General features: G+C 41.7%; 1 protein-coding gene across 6 annotated transcripts in view; it reads left to right on the top strand.

Annotated features, from left to right (window-relative positions):
• The first annotated feature begins 11486 nt into the window (after positions 1-11486).
• The window catches only part of RAI2 (retinoic acid induced 2), a 65997-nt gene continuing 65740 nt past the window's right edge, over positions 11487-11743 (top strand). For all 6 annotated transcript variants that reach the window (XM_023199023.1, XM_023199013.1, XM_023199019.1 and 3 more), the window contains exon 1: positions 11487-11734. The gene's annotated coding sequence lies outside the window, so the exon portion shown is untranslated. The remainder of the gene's footprint in view (positions 11735-11743) is intronic.

Here is an 11743-nt window from a genome sequence, read left to right as displayed (position 1 = left end):
TCAAAATTAACACTCATTCATCATAAAAGTTCTCAGCCAGTTAGGAAGAGAGAAGAATTATCTCCACTTGACAAAGAGTATGTACAGCAAACCTATAGAAAACATTATACTTAATGGTGAAAGACTCAATATTTTCTCCCTAAGATCAGAAACAAGGTAAAGATATCTATTCCTGCCACTCATACTCAACATATTACTGGAAGTTCTGGCCACTGCAGTAAAGCAAGAAAAAGAAATAAAGGCATACAGATTGGAAAGAAACAAAACTGTTCCTATTCGTAGATGACATGATTGCTTATGTAGAAAATTCCAAGGAATTTCTAAAACATAAAAAGATATTCTAGAATTAATAATTGCAATAATTGAGTTTAGGAAGGTCACAGAATATAAGATGAGCACAAAAGATCCATCTTATTTCTATATACTAACAAAGAGCATATGGAAGCAGAAATTTAAAACACAATACCACTTACAATCACTGCAAAGAAAGTGAAACACTTAGGTCTAAATTTAACTGAAAAATGACAATGTGCAGATGACGTTAAAGAAGACCTTAATAAATGGTGACACATTCTAAGTTAATGAATTAGAAGACCCAACATACTAAAGGTGTCATTTATTTTCAATTTGATCTGTAGATTGAAAGCTATTCCTATCAAAATCCCAGGAAGTGTTGTATAGACATGGACAAGCTCATTCTAAAATTTATATTGAAACACCAAATAACTAGAATAGTTCACACTATCTTGAAAAAGAAGAATAAAGTAGAAGCAATCACTCTACCTGATATTAATGATTACTATATAGCAACAGTAATCAAGATAGTATGTGTGGGTGGAGGGGCAGACACATGGAAACATAGGTAAGTGGAATGGAATAAAGAATCCAGAAATACACAAATATGGCCAACTGATTTTTGGCAAAGGTGCAAAAACAACTCAAAAGAGGAAAATAGCCTTTTCAAAAAGTAGTGCTAGAGCAATTGGACATCCATAGGCAATAAATAAATAAATAGTAAAATCTTTTGCTCTGTAAAAGACCGTATTAAAAGGATAAAAAGACAAGATATAGACTGAGAGAAAATATGTGCAAACCACACACCTGAAAAATAATTAATAACTAGAATATATAAAGAACTCTCAAAATTCAACAGTATAAATGCCCAAACAATCCAATCATAAAATGGGCAAAAAGTATGAACAGACATTTCACCAAAGAGGACATACAGGTGGTAGACAAGCACACGAAAAGATGTTCAACATCATTAGCTATTAGAGAAATACAAATTAAAACCACAATGAGCTATCACTACACACCTATTAGAATGGCTAAAATAAAAATGGTTCTAATGCCAAAAACTGGCAGGTATGTGGATACACTGGTTCATTCATACACTTCTGGTGGGAATGTAAAATGTTACAACAACTCTATAAAGCAGTTTTGCAGTTTCTTAAAAAATCAAGCATTCAATTACCATACAACTCAGCAAGTGAACTTTTGGGCATTATCCTAGAGAAAAGAAAACTTATGTTCACATAAAAACCCATGCAGGAATGTTCATAGTAGCTTTATCCATAGTAGCCCAAAGCTGGTAGCAGACCAAAACTGAAAACAGCCCAGATATGCTCCAACAGGTTAATGGTTAAATAAACCATGGTATGTATGTCCCAATGGAATACTATTCTGCAATTACAAGCAATGAACTGTTGATACACACAGCAATGTGGATGAATTGCCAGTGAATTCTTCTAAGTGAAAAAAACCAATCCTAAAAGGTTACGTACTGTATACTTTCATTTATGTGACATTTTTAAATGAAAAGAAAATTAGTAATGGAAAACAGAATGGTGGTTGCCATTGGTAGGGATGGGATGGAGAGGAGGAAGAGCGGTGGATGTGGCTATAAAAGGGCAATAAGAGAGATCCTTGTTGTGATGGAAATGTTCTATATATTAACTATAGTGTGGATACACAAACCTACTCATGTAATAAAATTGCATACAACCAAATACACACACACACACACACACACACCTGAGTACAAATAAAACTGGAGAAATCTTAATAAGATTGTGAATTGTATCAGTGTCAATATTCTGGTTGTGACATAGCACTATAGTTTTGCAAGACATTACCAATTGAGAAAATTGGGTAAATGACACAGGGGATCTCTTTGTGCATGTGAATCTATAATTCTCTCAAAATAAAAAGTTTTATCTTAAAAAAAGAGAGACAGAGCGACAAAACTGAATTGACAGCCCCGAATTAGAATCTTTTAAATATTAGCTTATTATTTGCTAAAATAGAAAACACAAATTAATGAAGAAGATATTTCATATTAAATAGCATTAAGACAATTGGCCAACTACTTGGGGAAAAAAAGATACAATTAGAATCTACCTTACAATAAATACCAAACAAATTTAAATGAATAAAAATTGAATTAGTTAGGATTTATTAGTTTTTACTCAAATAATAGAAGGCTTCACAACACAAAAGATGGATACATTTAACTTTACGAAAATAAAAATCTTATCTATATAAAATAGTAGCCACACTCATGGAATGAAAAGAAAATGGAGTATATATTTGTTGCAATTATGACAAACATCTATTCTGCATTAAGCAAATGACACATACACACCAATAAGATGCAAACACTGTGATTTAATGAAAAAGTGAATAAAGACTTGGATATCGAAGTAGCAAGCACACAAATAAAAATGGCTCACCTCGCTAGTAATCAGAGAAATACATTTTAAAACAAAATGAGTCAAATTTTTTGGCTCAGACTGGTGAGTACTCACAAGGCAGGTGGTCTCAGATCTCATAAATCCTTTTCGAAATCAGTTTGGCAACATGTTCATGTCTCTGTGTCTGCCCCAGAAATATTACAGCTGTGTATTTATGCTGAGAAATAATTATTAATGGGGAACATTGATATACACAAAGATACTAATTGCAGTGTTCTTTTTAACAGCAGATTTTGGAAATGGCTTATACTTCTAATGGGGGAAAACTAAGTATATGGTAATAAATCCACCTAATAAAATTGTATACCACCATTAAAAATATTTATGGTGATTGTGTAGTGTGATTAGAATGCTATGATAAAATGCTTATTCTTTGAAGATGTTAAGGGATAAAAACAGGACTAAAACCACATGTAATATTATTTCAGTTGAGTAAATAGCATAGAGAAAAAATAGAAATATAAAGATCACTGAAAGTGGTTATAATTGAAGGTTTACACTGAAGATACAATAAACTTTTACACTTATATTTAATCTTTAATGAATATTACAATGAACCATTCATTTAAAAATAATAAATTATATGTATTCTACAGTATTTCTACATTAATTGTGAATATTTTCTGAAGCAATAATGTGTAGCTTTCAAAATGTCACCTCTATTTCCTCTAAAATAATTCTTCTTCAGAAAACAAGGACTCATCTAATAGATGGAGTGAAACAGAAATTCAAGATGGTAGTGGCCCACTATTTATGAAACGTGCCTGTTAAGTTTGAGGACTGTTCCTTTAAGGCAGGATGTCAGTGAATGAGAAACCAACTCTCTCCCATGTGCACAGAAATGTGGACATCAGAGATTGATGGAGACACTTTAGTGAATTGGGCTGGGTGGTGGAGCCATATTTCTTTTTTTGGCGGGGGGACAATACAGATTTATTTATTTTTATTTTTATTTATTTTTTATTATACTTTAAGTTCTAGGGTACATGTGCACAACGTGCAGGTTTGTTACATATGTATACTTGTGCCATGTTGGTGTGCTGCACCCATCAACTCATCAGCACCCATCAACTCGTCATTTACATCAGGTATAACTCCCATCACACACCGGGGCCTATTATGGGGAGGTGGGAGGGGGGAGGGATGGCATTGGGAGCCACATTTCTAATGGAAGCTTTGAGAGCTACGAAGAGAATCAGACCCAGAAGCCTAGTTCTATAAATGGGGCCAATGTGGGAAGAGGTCATGGATGATGACTGGTGAATGCTAAGGCTCCATGGCTGAGCGATGCCTAGTATACTCCCCTCAAGAACACGGAACACGAGGAGCTTAGAAGAGAGAAGCAGGCCTCATTTGGGGCCCAACACACTGGTGGTCTGGCTCAGAAATTGGGCAAGGATAATCCTAGGGGTGAAGAGCATCAGGGAATTCTCCTGAAAGAGGCCAAGGTGAGCAGGGGCTGCTGGTAAGCGATCTTATGAGAGCATTAGGTGTTGGCTTGGCACAAAGAGGCCACAAATGCAAAGATGGCAATTAAAAATGCTAACCAGCCTAGACATGAGAGATTTTACACTTGCTCTCTTTTCCTTCTTCTGTAACGTTGTTCCATTCATAAAATTTTATAATTTGAGAAATTCTCCCAGGTGAAGAAAAATGAAACTATTAAAGTCTCTTTTGTGCTACACATTGATGTCCTGTTCAAAAATGAATGACCTGGAAACTCCTTTTATTCCTTGAGTTTATAGTAACAGAACCCTTGCCAGTTACACTGGGGAGACTTGCAGCACATGAATTGGAGCAGACCTAACAGGCCATGGACACGCTGAGGGTGGCAGGAGCATGCGATGCAGGTTGTGGCACAGATCATTTGTGAAACCGACTGCCACACTCTTGTTTGTTTGTGAAATGCATGTGAGCCGGGTCAAACAGGTTGTGTCTCTGGGGGAACTAATCCCTACCAAAAGCTGATGGGTTTGATGGCTGAGAAGGCCCTCACTAGCTCTTCTCCCAAGCAACCACTGCAGAGCTAGATCTCGGACTCACCACAGAGACTGGCACCAGGGGCCTGTGGATTTGGGCAATCGAGGATATTTATGGGCCACTCCATTGTCCTTTTTAACAATAACACTCCTGACTTGGAGTGTCTGCGCAGTTACTTTTTAGGATCTGCTTTGGGCAATGTTCTGGTTGTTAATCCTCATTAGTCCAGGGCAATTTTGCCGATTTTCCTTTCTTACTGAGATATGAATCGGGCTCATTTGTGAATGAACTTCTAAGAGGGGAAAAGGTGAGTCTCATACCTGGAAAGGGAACAGGACTTGGCACGTGCGAAGGGGTGTGTGTGTGTGTGCATGTGTGCGTTTACGTGCGTGTGCGGGTGTGTGTGGGTACATGTGAGTGCGTGTACATGTGCATGTGTACATGCATGCATGTGCTTGTGTGCGTGTGTTTGTGTGTGTGTATCCAGTTCTTCCATGCAAACATCTCTGAGCCTCATGTTCTGCATGCGAAGGCTGGGTTGTGCGGGGTCATCTCTGAACTCTCCTACCCCTGGTCTGTGATGTGCCAGTATTTCACCCACTCTCATGCCACAGTTGGCACAGGTGTCCCATCCAGCAAGAAAATTCACTGCCCCAAAACAAATCTGGGTGTAGTTTTCACTTCACTGACATCCTCTGCCTTATAATTTCATGTCCCTGATTTCAACTCTCTGTTGGGGCTATAATTGTGTTCTGGTCCTTCCTTGGTGACCTTTATGGATCCTACTCTGTCTCGTGCAGCCTGGCTTCTCACGTGGCTTGTACAGGGCTCTCCAAGGATTTGGGCAAACCCTGGTGGCCTCAAGTGACAGTTACATGACTCCAATCCCAACCCCACTCTGCCCACATCCTCCCTCCACACTGAAAAGGAAGGTGTGTTTGACGGTCATGATCCTTGTAGGAGATGTGGCTGTTCCAACTCCTTCTAAGTAAGAGACCAAGCCCAAGTGGGAGGGGAGATAGCAGTGAGTTTACCAACTACTTACTGCAGGCTGCCCACACCAGGAGAACTAAAGTGGCGTCTTCAGGAGGTGCAAGCCACGAGGCCTCCCTCAATGTGCACCATCAACTCAGAGAGGTGAGATGCAAGGGGAAGGATGGCAACCACTGGTGTGAGGCATCTACGTCCCAGAGGAAGAGGAGAGCTTACTCGAAGCCACTTAGAGCAGTGACAGAGCAGAGGATAGACGTTCCCCATCTTGACCCCTTGCACAGGAGTCTTGCCCTCCATCAGAGGCAGCAGTGTGCCTTGAAGGCGTGGCTAGAACAGAAACCGCCCCGTGCACAGAAGGCCTTCACCCGCGTTCTAGTTTAGATTATCGCCTTCATTTGACTTTAAAGTCAGTTTACCATGACAATCCGTAACCTACTTCTTCCCTTCACTTGTTTTTGTCAGATTGCTTGACTCAAGAATGGTCTTCATCCCCAGAATTGGAGGTAAAACAAAACAAAGACAACCCAGTTACTGCATGTATGTCTTGGGATGCTTTCAATGAAATTACAAGTGATGGAGACCTGACTCAAAGAACCTTAACCTATAAAGTAGTGTAATAATTTACATAACCAGAAGTGCATGGTTGGGTGGCTCTAGAGCTGCTTATTCTAGTAGTTCCACAACCTAGCCATGGTCCTAAGTTCTTTCTCTACTTCTGCTGTGATGCCTTGAGCATCAGCTCCTTTCTAGGCCTGGTTCCTAGCATAACAGTGACCATCCATCCATCCTGGTTTACTGGAAAGACCCAGTTTATGCCTCTTCCCCTGACATAGTTGTTAATAGCAACCCCTTTCACCCTCAGTAGCATCCTGGTTTAGGCGATCAACTATGTGGTCACCTGCATAATGTTTTTGCTGCCAGTTGCAAATGGAGTTAGATTAGCCTCACATCCATCGGGAGAGGGAGGGATGCTCTTCTAGAGAGTCAGAACTTAGCTGGGAATCCTCAGCAAATCTCTCCTCTCATTTATTTGGTCCTAATTATAGCAGGAGGGATGCAAATTTTCTTAGCTCAAATAGACCCACCCTAAATATAGGATGAAATTCTAAGGTACATAGGTTTCAAAGGAGAGGGATGGATGTCTGAATATTAGTGTTCTGTTAGGAAAGAAAAATGGAGAATACAGAATACAGCAGCCACAAGCAAAGCCCTTTATAATGAGCCTGCTTCTTACTGGTGATAATTTCTCGAAAATCTCTATGAAATGCAATGCTGTACTGCTTGTGAGACTAGACAGAGCTAAAACTGGACAATGAGGGGCTTCAATGCTGTGCAGGGATGGTATTTATTATTCTTTACTTTCTAGCACGTGGCTTAGTACTTTAAAGTAATAGCTGTTCAGTATATACTTATTGATTGCCTAACTGAAGGACCAACTCACATATCCTTTGATCCAGTCTTTGCTAATTTTATCCAAAGTGCATAAAACAGTTCATAGGAAGTCCTCAAATGAAGAATACTGAAACTCCCCACCTCCATGCAGAGCGCTTATTTCTGTCCCATCCAAATAGTCAAAACCTTTCCCTTACCTCATGAGCTCTGAACATTCCTCAGGTAAAAATGTCATTCTCATCGGACTGTTTCTCTGAATGCTTTCCATCCTGTTTCCCTAAACCTGGGTTTGATTTCGGTCCTCTGTGCTTCAGTTATCCCGTGCATTTTCTTCAGCATTTCTCCTCCTTCTGCCTTAATTATGTTTTCAAATGCCTGCCTCATTCAATCACTCAATCATCCAGTAAATATTATTAACCACGAAAACATTTGTAAAACAAAGTTTCCATTTTAAATACATTATTCCACTTCAGTAAAATATAGACCCATTAAGAATCTCTTGAAAGCAATAGGCAATTTCCCCAGGTGCATTCACACCGGTGAGCATTAAACTGACATCTACAATTTCAGGGCTTTCAGGAATCCCTTGAGAAACCCACATGTTCATAAAGATGAGGTCAGATTGTGTTGGTGCACCCCAGGGTGAAGGGCTCAGCCACCAGCCCAATTCACATAGGTCTTCTACAGAGTTCACCAGGTAATCCCAGTTCAATCAACACCCGGGACCTAACAACTCGAAAATCTTGGTCTGCAACTTAAATTTTGAACTCCAGATCTGCTCTTCCAAATACCTACTGGACATCTCTACGTGGCTAATCAACAGGCACCTCCAATTCGAGATGTCCTAAACAGAACTCCCTGGAGCAGATACTGATGATGCACCACCCATATCCCTTGGATGCTACCACTTCAATGTGCTCCACAGACATCCAGCTGCCAGGATCTTCTCTCTGTGTTTGGGAAGGAACTTCTGCCTATGCTGGGTGGCAGGTTGGAATTGCCAGAAAATCAGCACCCCTTGGACCGCTCTTAACTAGCTTCTTCACCTCTGGAGTGGTTGCTTTGTATCCTGTCCAAGAGTGGGATTAAGCTCCAGTTGCTCACAGTGGTAACTGGCCTTGAGAACATGCCTCCCATTGACAGCCATCCCTCTGGCTCCCTTCCCTCCTGCCCTACAGTGTTTCCTTCACTTCCCAAATCAACTTTCTGCACTGGAATCCTTGTCTCAGGATATGCTTCTGGGGGAACCTACGACACTCGTCAGTGCCAGCCCCAAATCTGCTTCTCTTCCTAGGGACCTCTATCTCAGTGACCATGCCCCCACCCACTCTGTCACCCAAGTCAGAAAACCAGGTGTCAGTCACTCTTACTCCTGTTTCCTCCATCATCAAGCCTTGTCGATTCTGCATCCCAAGTACCACTTGACTCAGGTTCCTACTCTTCATCTCTGCTGGCACGACCAACCATTGCAACAGCCTCTCTTATCTGGTCTCCCTGCTGCCAATCTCACCTCTCTCTGATCAGCCCTCCACACCAACCAACAGAGTGATCATTCCTCAATCCAAATCTTTCCTTGTCACTCCCTTGCTTAAAGCCTTTCAATGATTCTCACTGAATACAAGAAAAAGCTCCTTGACAGGACAGACCAGGGACCTCAAGTGACCTGTAGCTTCCTTTTTCCCCTCCTCTACTATTCCTCACAGCCTCTACTCTGGACTTACAAAATATCTGCAGCCTCTAAGTAGTGTTCTGTGTCCCAGCTTCAGTTCCCTTCACTTATAATGCCTTTTGTTTACTTTGGAAACTTCTATTTATCTCTCAGTGCTCAGCAACTGTCAACATCTCTGGCAATCTTTTCTGACTTCTCTGCCCCATGCCATTCCCTATTCCTTCCCAGTGCAGGAATAGGCCCACTCCTTGGGTGTTCACCCAGCCTATTTTATAGCTCACCATGTACCACATAATGTCACATTGTATTATTAACAGTTCTTATTAATCTGTGAGCATACTGTGGTCAGAAACCATATATTCACCATATCTCTAACCCACATCCTTAGCTCAGTGACTGGGCAGCTAGTAGGTGCTTAATAGATGTTTATTGGATAAACAAACGAATCGTCCATCTGGCAAGTATGTGAAAACTCGATTATAAGGAGATGCTGTATTAGAGAAGCAGGATATGGATAAAAAGAATAAGATCTGGGATGGGAAATTTATTGGGTTCTTATTTAAAATCACCAAATATTACAATTACAGATCTCAAAAATCACCCTGACCCATCCTGGAAGATTTTGAGGTTGTTCTTTCCTGCTGTTTCGGCATGTTCCTTCTTCCCTCCATTTTCTTAGGCACCCCTTTAACCGTATGAACAAAATTTTTTCACATTAATGTCCTATTTCTGTCCCAAAGCACCGCCCCACAAGCACACACAAATCCAGACTTACCCTTTATGAACCTTTTTTTCTTCTCTTTGCAAGGGCAGCCAGGATGAAAAGGCAGAAGGGTGCCACTGTACATTTCTTTGGGAATGGGGGCCATCATGCCTATTTCTTCTGCATTAATCTGAATCAATATAATCTTTCCTGAAAACATAAGCACCTCAAAGCGCAGCAAATATGAATCACAACTGCCAGTGAGGATCAAACATTAACCCAGGGTTGCGATGAGGCCAACAAAAGAAATAGGCTAGTAATTGCCTTCCAGGATATCAATCCCTACCTTATACACACATACCCCCTCAACACACACAAAACCTTTATGGATCTTTCATCCATGAACTTGCCCAATTATAATTGCCCAGCTGTGCCTTTAGTTGTATTCAGGCTAGGTCTTGGCAACCGAGACCTCACATACCTTATCCAAGAACTTAGGACAGTTATGAGATCTATAGAGGAAGTCTTTGGTTACTGAAATGATTGAAGACACATTCATAGACAAATATTTCCACAGGTATCATTAATTAGTTGGGGCTGATTTTAAACTCCCCAAAACCTGACTGAAACAAGTAGAAACTGACACTTTCTGTTGATATTCATTATTATCAATTCTTAAACTTGCACTGTGTGTCTTTCCACCCCTGTATGGTCTGGGTACTTCTTAATTTAACTCTTATTTTTCAAAAGAGGAAATTCAGTATCAAGGAATGGGACTACCAGGGTTGACTTCTCCCTTAAGCACAGTAGGCACAGTGCCTGGGTCTCATGGTACTTTTAGGGACCCACATCAATCTTTTAATTTCTTTTAAAATCAGAAGAAAAAATGATTTTTTAGGTTGAAGAAACTGTTTTAATATATAATACTATTATATTCATCTTTACACCAATGCAATTGTAAAATGTAATTTGTAATATCTTTCTATGGAGGAAGGAGTCCACAAAGGCAAAAGTGCTCAACACAGCCATCATTCAGCCTCAGTTACTACCACCTTATGCTTGCAACACAACATGGTTAGAATAGAGCCTTTCAAACACAAGTTCAGGCTCCCATACTAATTAAAAACTGTGTTATAAAACTCAGATTTGATAAGAAGAAAGTCATGATTAATACACACAGTATTGGAACTTCAGGGGGCTCGAGACTGCCAAGAACAGCTAGATTCATTTTGTTCTGTGCTCCGATTAAATAATTTCTGCTCTGCTATTCTCTCTCAAATATCTTCATCCTGTTTTGATTAATAGAAAAAATCTTTACATCTTTGGAGAATCATTAAACTAATTTGGTTGCTTCCTTGGCTGTCTCAAGAATTCTAAGGATTTATTGTTTTCAATTTTAAAATGATCAATAGTACAACTGACACCTACTACTTATTTACTGGTCAGCAATCATACAGTCACCATCCCTGTAACTCCAGTTCTTAGCCCAGTATCTGGCAAACACTAGGCGCTTAATAAAGGTTAGATTTATACACGAATCACCTCTTGGATGGAAATTACATTATGTAGGTGGACTAATTTGATCTTTCCTAATCTCCCACCTTGTGAGAAGCATCTTTCACCGGTATCACAATTGGCATTTTCGGGTGATCGCTGGGCCCTTCCCACCTCCCCCGCTTCCATCAGCCAGCCACTTCCTCCCTCCTGGGCTCTGTTCCTCGCTCTTCTCCATCCTGGGGTCTGGAATGGTCCCCAGCCCCCCGGGAGGCAGTAGGGTCCCAGCTCCTCAGGCCCTCCCCCGGCGTTCCCCCCAAGGTCCCCCTCCCCGCCCCGGACACCCCTTCCTCCTGGCACCCCGCGCCGCCCACGGCCACGCCCTCCCCGTGGGCGAGATCACCTGTCCCTCCTCCGCCGCCGCCTCCTCGGGTACCCTTTCGCCCCCCTCCTGCTCCCCCTCCTCCGCCGCCTCCCCCAAGCCCTCCCCTTCCCCGCCTCCTCCCACCCCTTGGTGTATATAGTAAAGGCCGGGCGCCGCACGCAGACACACACTCGCCCGGACACAGGCGTACACACGCTCACGCACAGCCAGCAGCGGCGGCGGCGACAGCGGCTCGGTGACAGCGGCGACGGCGGCTCCCACCGCGGCGCACCCCCTTCAGGCGGCCGGCGGTGAGGCCAGACCGGAGAGTTCCCGCACCCGCGACCACCCTGCGGCTTCCTGGAGGCGGCGGCCGCGATTGCGAGGTAGCGGCC

This window comes from Piliocolobus tephrosceles, chromosome Y, assembly GCF_002776525.5.
Source record: "Piliocolobus tephrosceles isolate RC106 chromosome Y, ASM277652v3, whole genome shotgun sequence".
NCBI classification, from domain to species: domain Eukaryota; kingdom Metazoa; phylum Chordata; class Mammalia; order Primates; family Cercopithecidae; genus Piliocolobus; species Piliocolobus tephrosceles.
This window is presented reverse-complemented; position numbering and strand designations above follow the sequence as displayed.